Raw genomic sequence first — 21,215 nt, forward strand, 5'->3', positions numbered from 1 at the left:
TTTCCCCAATGAGATCAAAAGGACCTTGCTCTGCTTTTGGACAAGATATATATTGAATTCTAGTTTTGTCATTTTGGTTTCCCAACTCTGATTTTAAATAGCCATGTAAATTTTGGTTTCCCATAGAAAATAAATGTACAATAAAAGTCAACCCTGAAATCAATTCATAGTGAAACAAAACTAAGTTAAACAAAAGCTTATGGAATATTTTGGGGTGTGTTTTAAAACAGTAATGTTGTGAAAGTTTATACTCACTGGAGAACATGCCAGCAACAATGCCCCATTTGTTTCAGGGTCATTTGCTATGTTATGAATGTACCACAATTTATGTTTTTCCCCTGGAAGAATATTTGGTTGGATTTCAGTTTTGTGCCAACTAAAAAGAGAACTTTTACTAATATTCTTGTTTATGTTGTTGGATATACATGTTTAAATTTCTCTGAAAATAATAGAAATGAATATAGGTATTCCAGTGTCCCCTGATCATTTGTTGATGCAAAAATCATCACAAAGCAAATATGAATATCATTATTGGATAATGGAAGGTGGCATTAGAAACTTTGAAGTAGGAAACGTCGTGTTGATTTAATAGAAAATTTTTTAAAAAGGTAGAAAAATATTTTACTAAAAATTTGATATTAGATTATGAAAACACATGAAATATAACATTCAACTTGAAAATGTTTTTGATAAACTTATTCACAGCAATTCACCTACCATCAGGACAGAACAACAGATATTTTTCTATGGAAATATATCGTGGAAGTAAGGTGTAGATTATAGGTTTCATCAGTTATACTTTATGTGCTTTATGTTTTCTTTTTTGTAATTAAATTTATATTAGTTAGCTTTCAATGAGTGCTAATATTATCATCTCTAAAGCTTTTTTTTTATCAAATATTTATATGAAGTTCTTTTTGTTTTTTGTTGTGTTGGTTGCGGGGCTTGAACTCTGGGCCTGGGCTCTGTCCCTCAGCTCTTCAGCTGAAGGCTAGCGCTCTACCACTTGAGCCACAGTGCCACTTTTGTTTTTATGGTGATTTATTGGAGATACGTGTCTCACGGACTTTCCTGCTTGGGTTGGCTTTCAACCAAGATCCCCAGATCTCAGCCTCCTGAGTAGATAGGATTACAGGTGTAAGCCACTGGCTCCTGGCTAAAGAAGTTCATTTTATAGAATCTTTAAATATATAATCTTAAAATATATTTTATTATCTTTAAGTAGTTGTACAAAGGAGTTACCACTCAACAAAGCAGTTTATTAATACAATGCATCCTGATCGAGTTCATCCCTTTCATCATTCTCACCCATCCAATATCTGTTTCTAATGGGTACTCAGGAATACATTGACCTTATTTGTGAAAAGTGCATTCTGGAATATTTACTGCAAAGTTATAAGTAGCTGTAACAAACTTCCTTAGAAAGGCAATGTCAAAGTTCAGCAAAGTGAAACATAAGGAATAAGTTACTGGAAAAGAATCAGGGGGAAAAAGGTAGATGAATGAAGATGAGAATACAGAAGAATGCAATAAAGAATCAAATGCTCATCCTACACAATTTAAGAAGCAGTAGGGAAAGAGTGGGTGGGGAAGGGATTAGTGAGAACACTGGAAGGGGTGACATGAATAGAGATATATTGTCTTCATAAACTGTTTTGTTAAATAGTAACCCCTTTGTACAACTGATAAATTTTAACAAGCTAGATAGTTGTAACAAACTTTCCATAGTTGTCAACAAGGACTGATCACTATTTGTTATATTATTCTAAAAAGTAATTTTAATATGCTAGGATAACATAAAATAACATAAGTTCATGAATATCTGAAAATTATGTCCTATTCTCAAATCCTCATAGTAGTGTATTTAGGGAATTTGAAATCATAGGGACTTTCATAGAGTTCTCCAGGGACTCCAAGAAACAGAGTTTGAAGTTTGAACTTGGTATTTTAGAGACTATGTGCACTGAGGCTTCATGGCCATTAAACTAACTTCACCTGTAGGGGTAGTAAGAAAGTATTTGAACCAATAAATAGGCTTTTATCTTTATATTGCAAAGCATCATCTTTAATTTGGGGCTGTTTTTCCTTTTGTGATTCTTGAGGTTTACATTTCTGCTGCATGTTAAACTTTCAAAAGGTGAGAGACTATTTATTTACATTATGTTCCATTTGTCTAATAGATGTCTGACAGTTGCAATAATTTGGTGGAGCCTTAGAGGTTTCTAAAAGGAAACAAAACCAAACTTTCAATGTGACAGGTAGAGCCGTGGGAAAATCCTGCCTTGATTTTGGAACTGATTTTATGTGTTTGCTTTCAAGTACCCTATGGAAGACACATGTTATATGAAAGGCGGTCTAAGACAAAGGGCTGATGCCAAGGTTCAAACAAGAGAAGTGTATGGGACTCAAAATATAAGGGAACCGATTTATGCTGAAGGTTATGGTAAAATATCTGCTCCTGGTTAATGGCTTGATAGCTGAGGATTCTCACCTAGCTTACCCAACCTCCAGTTTGTTTTTCAGCTAAATGTGAATTCTCTTCAAAGAACAAGAATATAAAGTATATAAAATACATCAAATTCAGAGAGACAGACAGAGAGAGAGAGAGAGAGAGAGAGAGAGAGAGAGAGAGAGAGAGAGAGAGAGAGAGAGAGAGAGAGAGAGAGAGAGAGCTGATCCTTCTCTCTTGCATCCCTGTTTCCATGTCCTGCCCACCCAATTTCCTGCTTCTTGTTATCTAAAGAGGACATTGTAAGAGTGTAACTAGAAAAAAAGGGATGGGTACAGTTCCTTGTTTTGTGTATAGAGCATCTCGAAGAGAGAAGATGGTGCTCCTGTAATAAAGTGCTTAGAAAGGAGGCTTCCTATCTATGCAGATACTGATTTCACATTGTTTGGGTCTATATACCCAGAAATGGAGATATTGGACCATTATTGAGGAACCTCAATTCTGCCATAGTCGAAGAAAAAGAGGAAGAAAGGAGGGAAAGAGGGAGAGAAGGGATAGTAAGGAAGAAGAGTGAATGTCAAATGAAGAATTAAAAAAAACTGAAGAGATAGTAATTCATTCACAAATGTGTTCATTGTGAATACTCAAGTATACAACTTGCTCACTTTCCTCAAGTATTTACCATAATTTTAGATGAACAAAACATTACGAGTTATTTTTTGAAAATAGGAGTTATATTTTGAAAATTTCAACCTTCTTTTACAAGTTATTTTATGTATTCTACTTAGACATTTTTTTTGGCATGGCAAAGTTATATGAAGTTTCCTGTATCTTTCCTCTATAAATATGTTTATATTTTAAAATTTAATAGCATTTGTGGAATGTAGAATGTTATAGGTACTTCTTTTGCCCCTATAAATAAATAATTCACGCAATTGGGACTGGATACTATCTGTCAAATAAAATGAGGTCTCATGATCTCTGAACCTTTCTGAAAGGTTGAGATTTTGCTTTGGAATCATATGAAGTTTATTACTAATGGAACTATTATTGATTATTGTATTCTTTTCATGTAAATTTATTTGACATGGTGGAAGAGGGTAATATAAAGGTTGTATCGGTTTGTTATCATAGACTGACCCATTTCTTCTCATTCCAAGGGAAAGCAACACTTGCAGACTAGACTGTAGTCTCTGTAGTTTTGCCAGTAGAGCCTCTATTATTGCTTAGAACTTACATTATTAATCTTTCCAGAATGTGTTTTCTCTCCTGTCATGCCTTCACACACAGGAATACCACTTCCCTCTCTTTGTACCTACGATTAGTGTCTCATCACAACCTTTACTGCATCATTTCATGAATATTGGTTTTATTTAATTTTTTTTTTTTGTCGGTCGTGGGGCTTGAACTCTGGGCCTGAGCGCTGTCCCTCAGCTCTTCAGCTCAAGGCTAGTGCTCTGCCACTTGAGCTACAGTGCCACTTCTGGTTTTCTGGTGGTTTATTGGAGATAAGAGTTTCATGGTCTTTCCTGCCTGGGCTGGCTTTGAACTGCAATCGTCAGATCTTAGCTTCCTGAGTAGCTAGGATTACAGGCGTGAGCCACCGGCGCCCGGCTCATTTAATTTTCTTATGTATTTATTTTTTAATTATTTTAAGTATTTAAACAGAAGAGGTGTCATATAACAAAGCAGTCTCTAAATACAATGTATCTTGATAAGTGTCACCCCTGCAAGATTCTCACTACTCCTTTGACTCACCCCTTCCCTTGTGTTTCTTAGTTTTGTGGTTGATTTTATTTTATTTTATATTGGCTCTGGAGCTTGAACTGAAGTCTTGGATGCTATCTTTTAGCTTCTTCTTTCAAGGCAAAAGTCAACCACTTGAGCCACAACATACTTCCAGCTTTTCACTAGTTAATTGGAGCTGAATCTCATAGATCGGTCTGCACAGGCTAGTTCTGGACGTTGATCCTCAGAATGCTACCCCTCAGTAGCTAGGAGTACAGGTGTGAGCAGTTAGCATTTGCCTGAGTGTTGATTTTTTTTTTAATATTCTTCTCATCCCTAGGGTTAACCTCAGCAAAGGAATACAATGTATACAGTTACATTACATCTTATACTTCACAGATTTTAATTATTTTTTATTTCTCTCCTGTTTAGTATTTTATTTACTATTTTATTTACTATTTCTTCTAAATAAGGATTAAACAGAAAGAAAAACATAGACTTCTACTAAGAAAAATGATCTCAAACTTTGCAGTTTGAGATCAAATGTGACTACTGTTCAGATCTATCTTTCATACCATCTAACCAACACAGAAAAGAGAAAAACATGATCTGCTACCCAACATCATTAGAAAACAAAGTACATCATCCACCAATAGCCTAAATTCCAAATAACTGTTGGGGATTACGTCACATAACTTTGCAGAGAGAATTCCAGAAAGGGCCCTTCCATTCCTGAGGAACATTTGAATACTTGATGCTGTCATTGTTTCGAGAAACAAATGTCATTTTATGAGTATGAATAAGCGGGTATAACCTCAATGATAAAGTTGATTTCTAGCTAGTTTCCTTTCTTGGCTTGTAGAATTTCAAAATATAACAATTAATTATTGTTGGAGTAAAACCTGAGCAATTTGGTTAAAGATATAATAACAGAAACACTATACAAATATTCAACTTGGAGAACTGTAGTTAAAATAATAGAAAAAGATTACTCTTTCCACAAAAAGGTATCTAATGCTGCAGATACCTCATGTAGTTTATTCATAACTAATGTAACTCAACATTTTCTGTGTTCCTTAAATTTTTGTAATACATAAAAACGTTTTGTATTGAAAGACACTTTAAAAATGCACCTGTAACCAACTTTGTCTCAGTTACCCACAGTCAACTGTTATCCAAAATATTAAAGAGAAAACTCCAGAAAAATTTCCTGTCTTTTAAAATATGTCATTAGTGTGATGAAATCTCTCAATGTCCTGTTTAGGACATTAATCTTTCTTTTGTCCAATGTATCCACCCTGTTTGTAATACCTGCCCATTATTCACTTAAGTAGATGTCTGGGGTTATTGAAGTTACTATCATGTTATTACAACATTTATACATAGGATTCAGTACTGTCTCCAGTCTTGTAAGTATATGGCATTGTTTTTGGTGCATGTTCTTACGCATTTCTTCAAGAGCGGCTTCTTTCTCTTTTAGTACTTGTTTAAGCCTTCTGATTTTTTCATCTCAGATGGTTTCTTCCAGTTCTGGTAGTGTCACTGGGAAAACATCTTCAGTGTAATTTTATTAAAGGAATGATGGTTGAAAAGCTACATTAGGACTCATTCTTTCTTTCTTCTGCTTCTCAGAGGAGCAGTGTTCAGTCTCTGCACTTTTTTCTTCTGAGGTTTTTCTGTGGCTTGTGACAAAGTCATGTTGTAACGCATCTGAAGCTGGCAAAATACTGCCAAAGGTTTGGGAACGGGTGACATCAATTCCTTCATTTATGACTGAGTTAAATGCATTCTTGGTTTTTCTCTTCTTTGTGTGATCATCTTAACCGTTTTTGCTTTCCTTTTCTTACCAAAATTGTTTTCTTTCTTCTTCCTTCACCACAGACTCTGTCTCTTGGTGAGTATTAATTTCCACCAAACTACTAAAGGAATGAAATCCTTGTCCTTAGCCACTTGGTCAGGAGTTTGAATAAGGCATCTCTCAGATCCTTAGTGAGACCAAATATCTTCTTAAATTCAGTATCATTCTTCAGATACGGTGCCTTATTACTGCTTCTTTGAAAATCTTTCCTTCCTTCCTTCCTTCCTTCTTTCCTTCCTTCCTTCCTTCCTTCCTTCCTTCCTTCCTTCCTTCCTTCCTTCCTTCCTTCCTTCCTTCCCTTTCCTTCCTTCCCTTTCCTTCTTTTTCTTTCTTTCATTGGTCATGGGGCCTCAACCCTGGGCCTGGGCCTGGGCGCTGTCCCTCAGCTCTTCAGCTCAAGGCTAGCGCTCTACCACTTGAGCCACAGCACCACTTCTGGCTTTTATCTGCTTATGTGGTTCTGAGGAATCGAACCCAGGGATTCATGCATGCAAGGCAAGCGCTCTACCACCGAGCCATCTTCCCAGCCCCTCTTGCCATTTCTTCTTTGAATGCCTTTTTCTATTGTTGAGGACATTTGTGGATTCGTTGGAGGCGGGGCCTGAACTTTCCTCAGCAGAGTTCAGGAAGCTCTTCCGCAGGTGATTAGAACAGCGCATCCCATACAGTACAGAGCACTAGAACGAGATTTGCGACCTCGCCTGGGGCCAAATGAGAGAGAGACAGGCTGCACCTTATCACACAGAAGCCTTCTAGGAGTTGGTGCTGAGAGTGGAGAGGCCGCGGGCGGTGGAGTCAGATTTTATTTTTATATCTCCTGTTGGTTCATTTCTTCATGAGCAGCACTAAATTGCAGCTAAGAAAAGCAATAAAGAACTCTGTAAGTTATAGCAATCCCTGTCCACATCTCAATTCCAACGTTCTAAATTCTATAGGCATTACCACAGTACAAAAAAACATAAACAAACAAAAACCAAAAACCATTGACCCCCAAATTACCTGAATTTCTTCAATCCAGACAAAGATCTAGTTGAGTGATAACTTATAAAGATAATATTATCCTGTTTACTCAGTAACTTCAACTCTGCAGCATTGCCTAACTAGAAGAAAAAGAGAAAAAGTAGAAGAAAGTACAAGTCCGTTTGGCGTCCCACTGCCTGTATTTACTTAATTTCAGGCACTTAATATTTTCCATCCTTAGTGTTCACTATAATTAGCTGAACAAGATCCTTGAAATGATACATTTCAATAAAAACAATTATATAAAAGTACCTTTTAAATTAATTGACAGCCTAATATAGCCTTCTTCATACTGTGTTACTGGATATGTTATTGAAGACACCCTATGGTTTAAAAACAGAAGTTTGGAAAATGCTGGATAAAGTCAAATGGGAGTTGAACATTGAACATTTTCAGAAAACAGTGGTGTACAGATGGGTCTAGAGCCTCCAGCTGTGTCGACAGGAGGCGGTGCTTAGAAGCAGTGCTGTTCCGAAGCCCAGGAAAAGCATTTGGAAGACTTCATCTCAACAAATAATCTGAGCACTGTAGAAAGTATATGTACTCCCAAAGAGTCAATTGTTCATAAGTATGTATTATTAATTATTTCTTTTTAAAAATATTTACTTATTTATTTATTCCTGCCAGTCGTGGGGCTAAAACTCAGGGCTTGAACGCTGTCTCTGAGCTGCTTTTGCTTAAGGCTAGCACTCTACCACTTGAGCCACAGAGCCACTTCCAGCTGTCTTTGTGATTAATTGGAGATAAGAATCTCACAAACTTTCCTGCCCACCATTCCTCTGCAGTGTCCTGAGTAATTAGGGTTATAGGTGTGAGCCACAGGTGCCCAACTATGGAATAATTTTTACCAAGCCTATTTTCACTGTCACTTTCCTTTACAGCTATGATGTTCTTTCTCTGTGTATGGGTACTAGTTGGTAATTACTCATTATTATTTATTTCAAGTTAAGAAATGAAACCTTAGCATTGTGCTTTCACAGTAAGCGATGGCAAACTGACTAGAGTTCTCTCTGTCACAAAGAAGATGTTCTGTGGTCTAGCCTCTACCATCATCAAGTGACCTTTGGCTTTGCCAGCACACAGAACACTGCACTGCAGAATTAAGATGAGCCTGCCCCTTTCTTCCAGGACAAACCATTGTGCCTTGCTCACCTTCTGCATTGCCTTGTCTTTCACCTGGGTGAATAGAGTTCCCTCTGTAGTTTTACTCAATCCAATCTTTGGTACTCTTTCAGAGTTCATTTTATAATTGGTTAGAAACATTCTATATATAAAATCACATTTGCATATGATTCATCACATATCCATTCACAGGGTTTATTTTTCTTTTGCTTTTATAAAGAGCACTTCTTTTGAGTTTGTAATGGACATCTAAAAAGCCTCATTTGTCTGGAGGTGTTTGGGTTTTAGAAGTATTCACATACAGGTACTTGTATTGGGGAAATTCATGTCAGGTATAGGAATAATTTAAGGCTGCATTATCAGGTGCTAGTTACAATGCCATCTTATCAGCCAGCTACACTGAGCATTGCTAGGGTCTCCTTATAGTCAAAGCTATGCAAGAGCGGAAAGGTCATGTAGAATAACTGCTTACGTAATGATTAAATATTCCTTCCCACCCATTTACCACACACAGCCTGTTCTCTTTGATACCAAGACTTCTGTCCACTGTGAGGACTTCAGTGTAGATGCCTTGCGTCTCTTCACATCTTGTCTGCCTTAAACATCCAAACCTCTTTGACAGAATTGGTGGAGATTTAATGATTCTTTGTTGAAACAAACCCTTTATTATTCCTTTAACTTATGATAAAACTGTTTCCTTACAGGCAAGCCTTCCTTACAGGTGACTGTGACCTTTGTTAGAGGGGACTATGACCTTGATGGCTGAATCCTGTCTATGACTGACATCTACAGTAATTCCAGCTTTGATTGAGGTAAAAAACTACTGGTGAACAGGAAGCTGCCCCTAAGGAAGCTTTTTCTTTCTGGAAATTCTGTACACCTGGGTAAGTGTGGCCCAAGATTCACCTGCAGTGAATCCAGCAGTAGCTCATCAGAAGGCTGAGAGAGGAATGTCAAAGAGTGAGTAAATTCAGATGATGGTCCTTCGAGAAAAAAATTCAAGCCTGCATCTAAAATAAATCTACTGACTTGGGGAGGTTTGCCATTCCTTTCAGAAACTATGACTTGAGATTTTGACATACATCAAGTTCTGTGAAGAAAACAGAAGATTAAAGAATTAGAGAATGAAACTAACATTTCTGAGATATGAAGCATATGCCAAATGTCCTGCTTACGGGCTAAGCTCTTCATTGGTAGAGAAATACCTATTATGCTGGTTAATCTCATAACTGGACTTCAGGGTGCCCAGAACTTATTGGGTCAAACATTATTCTGAGTTAGTCTGTGAATGAGTTTGTAGGAACCCTATTGCATTGTTGGTGGGAGTGTAAACTTGTTCAACCACTTTGGAAAGTAGTATGGAGGTTCCTCAAAAGACTCTACATAGAGCTCCCTTATGGCCCCACAATCCCCACTTTTGGGCATTTACCTGAATGATTTCAAACAAGACCATACTAAAGCTACCAGCACAACTATGTTTATTGCAGCATTATTTACCATAGCTATGATATAGAGCCAACCCAGATGCCCCTCGGTAGATGAATGGATCAAGAAATGGAATTCTGGGTTTAATATTTAAATAGAGAAACTTTTAGCAAGTAGATCACTTGCTGCCATGTGAACCAGACCCATCCAAACAGTTCAAAGAATAAGTTTTCCAAAGTCAGAGTTAAGTCCTCCTGCCTGCTTGCTTTACAACAGAGACATTGCTTTTGGTCTTTGTTTCCCCACTTTTTTTTCTTAGTTTTTATATTTCTGTTAAAAAAAAAACCAGAAAATTAGCCTTGGTGGCCATATTAAGTGTGTAATTCTGTAATACTAAAACAGTCATAATACTTTCTAACTATACATTTCATTGATTTCTAGAATCATTTTGTCTTTTAAAAGTAAAATGCCTATTGAAATAAAACTTACATGGGTCAGACATGTCCATCTATTTATGTCTATCTTTTTGTTTGTCATTTGTGGGGCTTGAATACAGAGCCTGGGAGCTATCCTTGAGACTCTTTGTGTTCAAGGCTAGAGCTCTACCACTGCAGCCACAGCACCACTTTTGGTTTTTGAGTGGTTAATTGGAGATAAGAGTCTCATGGACACTTTTCTGCCCAGGGAGCTTCAAACCACAATCTTCAGATCTCAGGCTCCTGGTGAGCCACCTGTGCCTGGCCATCTATTTATGTCTTTAGATGAGTTGTGATATTTTCTTTTCTTTTTTTTTTTCTTTATTTTGCTTAAAAGAAGTACTTGAATCATTACAGGAATTCTGTCCTTGGGATTTTTCTTTGTTTTTGTTAGAAGTTTTGCTTTTAGATTATTTTAGGCTCTTTCTGGGCTTAAAATTAGTTTAAGGTATGAACCGAAGATCTCTTCCCATCTTTTCTGAGCTTGGGCTTTCTCTGGTCTTCTGCAGTTACTTTATTGATTTGTGGACATACTTTAATCCTTTTCAATATTTTACTTCATGGCTCCCAAAGGGGAGAAAGATAATATATATGTTTACCTGTGTGTTTACATGTTTCTCTGTATGTGTGTGTGTGTGTATGTGTGTGTGTGAGAGGGGGGGAGGGAGAGAGAGAGAGACGGGGGGGAGGGAGGGAGGGAAGGAGAGAGACAGAGAGAGAGAGGGAGGGAGGGAGGGAGAAGACAGAGAGAGAGAGAGAGAGAGAGAGAGAGAGAGAGAGAGAGAGAGAGAGAGAGAGAGAGAATATCCTTCCTTTTCCTTTAAATCTCCCTAACATTGTTCCATTTGACATGGGTGGAGCTTGTCCTGTGACATATTTGGCCTCATATCTTTCTGTTGCAAACACTGACTTCTACAGATCCACTACATTTATTTATTGGTACAATACCTTTGGGAAAAGAAATTAAGTGATACAATTTGAACCTTTTGCTAATTAAGTGAAATGATTTTGAAAGTAGACAATGCCTACACACACCCAGATCTAAATTTGTTAAATTGCTTTGTCCTTAAGCTATCTTTCTGGAAAAAGGACTTATGCAAGGGCAGTTTAGACCAACATTTCAAGAGTGGGGAAGAAATCCTGGACAACAGAAGCCACAGACACATGCTCTATGGAGAGGCAGGAAGACCATTTACACTTTTCAAGGCTGGGGTCTCATTCTGGTAATCTTAACTACTCAGAAGGCTCGCATTTGAGGAACATGGTTAACTACCAGCCAGGGGAGAAAAGCCCACTAGACCCTTATCTCCAATTAGCCATCAAAAAGCCAGAAGTAGCTCAAGCAGTAGAATGCTAGCCTTGAGCACAAAAGCTCAGGGAGAATGCCTAGGCCAGAGTTTAAGCCCCAGTACCAGCACAAAACAAATAAAAGTAAACTAAACTAACTAGCTAAATAAATAATCCCAACACTGCCCCCCCCCATCATCCAATCAAGAAGAAACCTCCCCTCTCAATCTAAAAATTCCTCTGTTACAAACGTGTCAAGGAGGTAGATTTGAGCTATCACTAGTCCCTGGTCTCTTGAAAGAGGATATGCAAAAGACAGGTGTTGTTGTTTTCTCTTTGCATAAACCAGTTGTCAAACATAGTATTGGCTTTCATGCCTGTTAGTCAGTAAGCTCTTGCTTGATTTTAGTCTCGATCCAGAGTTAGAATATAGAAGCTTGTCTTTTGAAAAACAGCTGTATAAGGCCATATACTTGTTTGGTGTATCCAAGGAACTTCACTCTAATCATCTGTAATGTGTTACCCCAGGGCCCATAATCAGAGAGACATTGACCCACTTCAATACTATTCAAAATTTCAAAGGCTTCATGAAAATTTGCCATTAAGGATCTACAGAAAGTAGAAGGGAAGTTTATAGACAGAGGCAGGCATAATACTTCATGTCTGTAAACCTAGCCACCATAAGGATGAAGAACAGAAGGACTGAAATTTGAGATCAGTTCAGGCAAAAATTAGTAAGTTCCTTGCTTCAAGAAATAAACTGGGCATGCCCATGGTGCACATCTGCAATCTGATCTATGCAGAGGGCATTGGTAGGAAGATTATATTCCTCAGCCATCTGAGGGCAAATAGCACATCCAGAATGCCACTAAAGTAAAACGGGCTAAGGGTATGATTCAAGGGGCAGAGTACTTGCTCACTAAACACAAGGTTCTGAATCCCCAATACCACTAAACATACCAAAGATGACTTTACAGAGCTACCAGCTCTTGGCTCTGTATTTCTGGAATAGGATTTGATTCTGTGTAAAAGGTAATGTAAATTTTTAATAAAGTACAAGGGGAGCAAGATATTTGAATGATTAGAGTGCACTCTTTTTATGTCTTTCTGGGATGTCTTGCTTTTTCCCAACATAAAAGTTTGGAATAGAGAGATAAATTAAATCTTGAGTTTCCCTCCAGGAACCTCATGTCAAGCTTGAATGAAATAATACTGAACCCTCATGATAACCCAACTGTGGTTGGCAGTGACACCCTGTAACACAGGTCAAACTCAGTAAACCTATTAGCTTCATCTGTCTTTAAATCCCATTTCCTGAGCTGCTGTAGAAATATACCAATAAAAACAAGGGCTGTATGTATATGTGCCCATATGCATACATATCTATACATGTGTATATTCAAATAGATACCCATATATCTGTTACATACACTCACATATTACACACATTTATACCCATGTACATTATATGTGATTATATGGAAGACATCACATGTATTTTTCTGATAGCTTACCACTTTCACCAAGCTCCCATCCAGGAAAAAAATGCATTTGAACTTGAAAAAGGCAATGCATTCTTTCCTTCCTTTCTGTGTTTGTGCCTATTATAACTCTTGGTTACTTTATTTCTAGGAAGAGGAAGTAGTAACATTGCTTTACTTGGGTCCTGGCAATTCTTTCTTGTTATTTGCAGTGAATAGAGTAATTTCCAGTTAGTGTGTTAGGGATCGATTGCAATTTCAGGCCTCCTTTTCTTCTGCTCACATTACCTTTGGTGGAGCCTGAGGCAAAATTGTGAAGAAGGTTAAATACTGTGGAAGGAAAACTTTATGTGTGTGTATGAAAGGTAAAAATGGTTTTGATGGCCTCCTCCTATTCTTCCTTGGCCTTCTCTGCTCCATTTCCTTCACACAGAGGAGTCTTCTGTGCTTCTTGGCACATTTCCAAGGGACTTGATCTGCATGGTAAAAACTCCTAGTCTTTCTTAAATGCCTATTTATGGATTCTGTGCGAGCCGCTGTGTGATGAAGAGAGAAGAGAGAAGAAGGTAGCCCCTTGCCCTCCACAAGTTTTCTCTTACCCCGCAATGTAGTGGAAAGAACTTTCAGAAAATATGAGGGATGCAAAGTGCTGTAGGGTTTCAAAGAAGGGGGATTATGGCTAGCTGTTGGGGCACTCTACTTGAGCCTTGAGGTATTGCTTTACACAACTAACAAATGGTGTGACACCTAGTAAAATCCAAGGTGCAAAGAGAGCCACTGGCGAGAGTCTTGGTTAATGAAACAACTTCTGAGAAAATAGAAATTGTGTAGAAAAATCATTCAATAATTCCACGATGCGCTTTTCCTTTAACATAAAATACTTAGAGCTCAAACTTTCGTTAATGAGATGAGCATGCCAAGTCCTGTATACATAAACAGAAGCCTTTTTGAGTTAAATACTGAATGTCAATTTGTATGACTGTGAAAAATCACATAAAATTGTCAGTGCATTTTTCTCATTTTTTTCCTGTCTGTTTAGAGCGCCTTAGCTAGAGGTTTCCTGTTCTTTAAAGTGAGAAGTTCAGTTTGGCATATTTGTAAGACAAGACTGGAATGATAATTAGGATAGTAATATGAAAAGCCTTAACTGATAAGAAAAAAATAGCATTGTTAATGATGAAGGGGAAGGAGAGAGGGAAAAGGAATGATGCAGAATTAACAACAGCAAAATACATGATATCTATGTATGAAGATGATAGAAGGAAACTCACTGAAAACTCTCTGAGTTGGGGGAGGTATGGGAGGAAAGAGAGATATATGTAAATTTAGCCTAAGTTATGATATATGCATATATGGATTATTATGGTATGATTAATATTTTAATTATAATTCTATTGCACCATTTTATAATTAATATATGCCAAATAAAGAGTGAATCACAATAAAATAAAATAAGTTATTTGGGGGAGAGTAGCACAAAGGTGGAGGGGGAGTGAAGAGGGTCAATGTGGGTTCACATGGCTGACAGATTCTGTAAGCATGTATGAAACTGGAATAATTTAACATATTGAAATTGGTTTAAGAAGGATGGGGGAGTGAGAATGAAGAACAGAGATGAAGCAAATGAGTTTAATTGGAGTATGTATTGTAGGTATGAAAATATCACAGTAACCACCCCCTAAAACTAATGTGTAATATAAAACCTTTTAAAAACTTTCCAATATGGAAACCCTTGACTGCTAAGTAGAGGCATAGGGGACATGGTCTGTTTGATCTCTTTATTTCATTCATTTATTATTTTAAATCATTGGTTCCATTTTCATAATAAAACATTATGACATGTACTAGGAAGGTGGCTCAGTGGTAGAGCGCTTGCCTTGCATGCATGAGACCCTGGGTTCTATTCCTCAGCACCACATAAGCAGAAAAAGCTGGAAGTGCCACTGTGGCTCAAGTGGTAGAGCATTAGCCTTTAGCTGATGAGGTCAGGGACAGTGCCCAGGTTGACTTCAAGCCCCATGACAGACCAAAAAAATTATGATAGCAGCAGAATTTTGAAAATCTGACAAAGTCATCCAAAGTTAAAATGCCCAGAGATAGTAACAAGCTAGACATGAGATGATATTCTTTTTCTTGCCATATATATCAGTTGATATTGATAGAATTGGAATCATATTGTATGCATGTTTTTGTGTAACTCTATTTTCTATAACTAGCTCCAAATGATGTTCAATTACAGTCACTCCCCTAACCATGGAAGGCTACACCTAGATCCAACCAACTGCCAAATTAATTATGTGCTGGGAACAGATAATCTGGAGAAGATTTAAAATATGCGAGAGGATATGCATAGACGAACTAGAAGCACACTGTTATTTTGCACAGGCAACTTGTGCACTCTGGAATTTTGCTATTTGGGTGGGTTCTGGAACTAATCATCTAGGACACCAAGAGACAATCATGCACTCTTTCTTGCAATTCTCTTTCAGTATCTGAGTAACAGACCTTTCCATTTTTCTGTCACACAGTGCTAAAGAGATAGAGGTAGAGAGATAAACGTTACTTTGATTTCACCTTGATCACTTGAATATAGTGTGGCTTTATTGTTGAGGTTAATCAAACATCCTGTTTTACAATTCCCATACAGCTCCCTGGCTGAAAGGAGGAGTAGAATTCATTACCTGTTTATATCTGTTGTATAGCTTAGAGACTGAGGAGACATAAGGCTGGCCCAAAACATTAGGGTAACAACACTCTTAGAGCAGTGTTTCTGCATGCAGAACTGCCAGGAGCCTTTCACCCTCCCTTCTAGCTACAGACACTTCTATAGCTGCTCCTTCAACAACTGCTTTCTCCATATTCTGGTCCAAGACAAGAAGAGGCAGCTGACATCACAATGATTGTGGATGAGGAAGGAAAAGCCTGTAGTTGATCCCAGTAGAAATCCTCTGGTGTGATTGGAGAAGGACTGTGACTTGCTACACAGCTCATTCCGAACAAAGAAAGGAAACCTCGGGGAACATAACAAGGGACTCCTTAGCGATCAGAACAGAGGATTCCTATGATGCGTCTTAAAGCATTCGAGGGCTGTTATTTCTCAGTCAGGTTCCAGTTCTTGGAAACAACTTCATGTATTTGAATGAATAGTAAGTCTAATGTTCAGTGTTGTTTTGTCCTTCCTTCCATCCCTTGCAAATTTGTCTTAGACTCCACACTGCGAACTTATGATCCTTTGAAACAAACCAACTTTTAGATGAGGTTGGGTTTTATTTTTTTCTTGTGGTGGTTCTAGCTTTTGAACTCAGAGCCTTGAACTTGCTAGAGAAACTCTCTACCACTTGAACCACACTTTCAGTGGTTCAGTTTTGGTTTTCTTTCTTTGAGCTGTTTCTTCCATTTGAGGGCTGCCCTGTTTGCAAGGGTAAGTCCCACCTATCCCTGCCAAGCAGGTAGAAGGACAGACATGAGCCACAGCGTATGACTTGTTTGTTGACATGGGTTTCTGCAGCAATGTGCCTTCAAGTTCAGTACTTCTGCCCTTGGTCTTCCATGTAGCTAGGACATAGGTATGAAACTGCACACCTAGTCTTTAGGTAAGAACATTTTGGGGATTCTTTCTTATTTGGATCTTTGTACATTTCTAGGATTTCTAAACTGCCCCTGAACTTGAGAGTAGAAAAAAGAGTGGATAGGCAATTCAGGACCAAAAGCTCCTTCGAACAGAGGTTCTGCATTATTCAATATGGCCTTGAGAAGTGACACTTGCCAGCACTTGGGCAATTGCCCAAAATTGCACATGAAGTTGCAGGTGAACCCCAGACCAATTGTACAACAGAGGTGTATGCTATCTAGATTGTCCAGCCAATAAGAAGGGCTAATACATAATGCATGAAGCCCGATTGAGCCTGGGGAGGAATATGGTTCATGGGCTGTCCAATGATTTTGAGAGTCACATAACTGTCTCTAGAGATACCTTATTAAAAACTGTATAAGGTATCCCAGTAGGTGCCACCCTAAGGACCCTTTCTATGTAGCAGGAGCTCCATTTATCTTTCTCTTCAATAAATGTTTGCCTTTTTACTGCTCTCTGTCTATGGACTCATTTCTTCTTCAAGATCATTGAGACAAAGGGTCTGATCAAAATGTATCAAACTACGCCCTACTTTAGGGATTGGTTGCTGTCCTTTTCTGTCAGTTTGTCCTCAGTGTGTAAAACGCTTTTGTGTGAATCTCCTTCATTTTTGGATACTACCCTCATCTCTGGATAGTACTGGATTCTATACAGATTGGGTCTCTGTCTACTCAGTTTTCCAAACCCCACTACAATTATATGGTGCCTGGGAAGACAAGCTGGGAATTTCTGTGGTTTTCTAATTATTTCAGTGGGAAAAAAAAATTGGGAGAAACTGAGCCAGCAAGTTCTCATTACTGAGATGGCATCGAATACTGGAAATAATTTCAATGAATGATTTTTTTTTCAGGAAAGGACCGAATGATTGGTGTTATACTTAAAAATAATAAAATCTTGGCTGTGATGTAGGAAAAGCTTTAAAGGAGAACTAAATTTCATAAAATCAGCTTTAAAAATCCCTCTAAAACTTTAAGCCAGAGGTAATGAAGGCCTGGAAGAGAGTACTGTTTGTGAAAACAGGAGAAAAAAAAAACAGATACGATCTGATTCTTGATTCAAAGCCAAGCAAAGAAATAAGTTAGAAAGATTTCTATGGGCCTTAGCTGTTGTAAAAGATGGTTGGCCATTTAGTGAAATGTGCTGAGCTTTCTTTCTGCCTATTCTTTCTTTGAAGAAAAGTAAAGTTTGAGGACAATCTATTTCACATGAAGAAAATTGTGATTTAGCCCAACAATGCTGGGTGGATCCCAACATGTAGAGCTCTTTCCTGCCATTTTTAATTGAGTTTCATTTGGTTTTATATGAGGCTGTCATTTAGTCGTGTCTGGGTATGCGTAAAACATACCTTCATCAGACTCTCACTTCTCACATACTTCCTTTCGTGGCATTTTTGATGTGTTTATATTCACCCTCAGCAGGTTTTACTCAGCTGCTTTTGTTTTTGTCTAACCACTGAGCTAAGACAAATCTTTCTGTTGTCTTAATTTTGTTAAGCTAAACAAATAGTGTTCCTTACCTGCTTTGTAACCCTGTCCCTGTATCAAAAATAGATAATGAATACCAGTATCTCTGGGGCCCAGGGACATTATCTCTGGTTTCCAGAATGGCTATCTGCCCCATGTATGTTTCAGGCTGATCCGTGTCACTAAAATAACTCAGCTTGGGCCGTGGGCTGTGTGTCACGGTATCAATGAGTCTTCCCATCCTTTGCCATGGCTGAAGCAACCTGACATGAAATATAACACTATAACATGTCAGGTGGAAAATTTAAACATTGGTTTTTCCCAAGGAAGAATAGAATCTTTATATTTTAAACCACACTATTTCAACAGAGGGGAAAAGTTATGATGTGATATTGATTCTTCCCAGGGAGCTGAGTTAGTGAAAATCCCTTTCTAGTTAAGGATTTCTCATTTCCCTTCTCCGACACAAGAACAATTCTAAACAAGCTGTTTCATGGCTAAGATCCCTAGAAAATCACTGACAAAATATCTCACAAAAGCATTCCAATAGGCACCAGATCAATAAAACTGTTATTTAAGTGTCATTAGCTTCTTTGTTCATATTTTGCAGACAAATATGAAGTTTTCAAGAGGATATAGTTATTTACACATTCCATTTCCCTCCTGTTTGAACTAGAGAAAACTAGACTTCTAAATAGAGTATAGGACCACAAAAGCAAGTAAGAAGTAATGATATAAGAAATGTGAGTGATGGATGTTACAATTTTCCTGAGTGATGTCTCTCAAGAAATTAGCGTGATCCACAATGGTGAGCCAAACTGTTTTCTATACTCTGTGTCTTTAAATTTTCTCTTTTTCTTTATGTAGATTTATTTTATTATCTTAATTTTTCTCTTTATTTCTTACTGTTCACACTTTTTACTTGGTAATTGTCTTTCAAATAGAAAAAAAAAGTAACTTTGGTTCCACTGAATAAAGTATGTTCTAACTGCACTTTTGACCTTTTGTAATGGTGATTCTCAGATCTGATGTCAACCTGTCTTAATATCAATGATCATTGCCGGATCACAAGCTTCAGTGGTGGTGAAGTAAGAAACAAATTATTACAAGCAGATGATTAATGAGGATGATTAATATGGGAATATTTTTAATACATGGGAATCAACTTATGCTCAATACTAAGGGGAATTAAAAATCAGCGTTCTGTGGTAGAATATATATATATATATATATATATATATATATATATATATATATATATATATATATATATAAGCATATATACCCAGTAACTAGAAATAATACCAAGGCATAGATGATACTTATTGAGCTTTTCCTATGTGCCAGGCATTGTGAAGCTTAACATACATTATTTCATTAATTCTTATAAGAATCCCATGTTGCAAAGATTATTGCTATTTCTAATTACTACTGAGGAAGTAAAGCCACATTGTTTCCCCAAGGTTACAGAGTTACTGCTAGCTTCTCCTGAGAGGAGATGAATGGGTTTGCCCAGTTGATACACAAACTAGGTTTATTCCAGAATATTAATGGAGTCAATTAATCTTTTTATTATAACCTCCCCAATTCTCTGGAAATGTTTCTCAAGTATGAAACATTTATAAATAATTAAAATGCAATATACTGAAATAATTAAACCCACAAAAGCTTGATTTATCTTTAATGCCTTTAACGATATTTTTTAAAAAAGGGAGAAGATTTGATAACATATGTTTGCGACAGCATATGAAGAGATGAACAAGCTGTTTCTTCTTATTGTTTATTCTTGGAGACTGCTGGTAGGCAACCAAAATGCCAGGGACAGTGATTCTGTTGGTGTGATTGCTGAGTGCATGTGTTTAGTGGCGCATTACACTTTTCTTCCTCTGCTATTTTATTTTTGTTCCATGTTCAAAAGTCCTCTTCCCTGTTGCGCATTTCTTTTGCAAGTAAGGACCTATATTATTTTTACATTTTGAGTGTATGTATGTGCATGTGTGTTTATCTGTGGAGCATTTACTAAATTTATATGTTCAAACTTCTTCGTCTCTAGATTGGAAGGATTTGAAGATATTGTAGGCAGGATGAATAATACGTGTCATCTCGAATTATCACAGCAATAAATCAACTTAAAACAAAAACTTAAAATGAAATGAGCTATCAAGCCACCCAAAAAAGCCATGGAGGGAACTTCAGGTATGTAACTAATTGGAAGAAACTAGTCAAATGACCGTATAGCGTATTTACCCATCCACATGATATTCCATGGATGTGATTTTGTTCTGTTTTGTTTATGCTTTGGTTAGAGTCTCACTATGTATGCTAGAGTGACCTGGAATCTGCAATTGGCCTGCCTCAACCTCCTGATTATGAGATTACAGACAAGTACTCCACACACAGCAAATGCTAGGCAAACAGCAACATGATGGCTAGTTTTTTGGAAAAGACAGATGGCTCTTTAAGTGCAGAAAATAGTTAGGCCTTTAAAATTGCACTATAAGGCTGGATACTTATTATGCATTTGTTAGGTTAGTAAAACTTTCAACATACAGTTAACCATCATGTGGTCTATGGAATGTAATTGAAAATTATTTGTTGATATCTGTGCAGCTACTGTTAAAAATGGAGAATAAGCCAGGTGCTAATTGATTATTATTTCTGTAATCCTATCAGGATTCTGAGATCTCAGGATGGTAGTTACAAGCCCACCTGTACAGGAAAGTCTGTGAGACTTTTATCTCCAATTAACCACCTAGATGCCTGAAGTGTAGCTGATGTTCAAGTAGTAGAGCATTATTCTTGAGCAAAAAGCTCGGGGACAGCACCCAGGCACTGAGTTCAAGCTCCAGTAATAGCACAAAAGAAAACACACACACACACACACACACACACACACACACACACACGTGCGCGTGCACACACACCACACATATACACTAAAGTATTGGTAGGAAATGTTATTAGTAGAAGAAGGCATGAGTGCGTGTATCTATGCATAGAGTGTGGAAATTCTAAACCCTTTCACTCAACTTCACTCTAAATCCATCAATTTCAAACTAGTTTAAGAAACTTCAGTTTTTAATGGAAGGAGGAGGAATAAATCATAGTGATTACTCAGCTAGGTTATATTTATCCTATACCACACAATCTCACTCTCTGATGCTTCAAGAATGTGGATATAAGAAATCCCAAGGAAACATTGCTACAAGAAATAAATTGTTGGGGGAGGAGGAGTTGGAGAGGTTGGGAGGGAAGGGATGGTAGGGGGAAACAAA

General features: G+C 37.5%; 1 pseudogene; it reads right to left on the minus strand.

The window, feature by feature from the left end:
- Positions 1-5,495: 5,495 nt before the first annotated feature.
- LOC138815347 (ligand-dependent nuclear receptor-interacting factor 1 pseudogene) lies at positions 5,496-18,181 on the minus strand (annotated as a pseudogene).
- Between the last annotated feature and the right edge of the window lie 3,034 nt (positions 18,182-21,215).

Source organism: Dipodomys merriami, unplaced genomic scaffold (genome assembly GCF_024711535.1).
Source record: "Dipodomys merriami isolate MVZ:Mamm:240054 unplaced genomic scaffold, mDipMer1.0.p SCAF_64, whole genome shotgun sequence".
NCBI lineage: Eukaryota > Metazoa > Chordata > Mammalia > Rodentia > Heteromyidae > Dipodomys > Dipodomys merriami.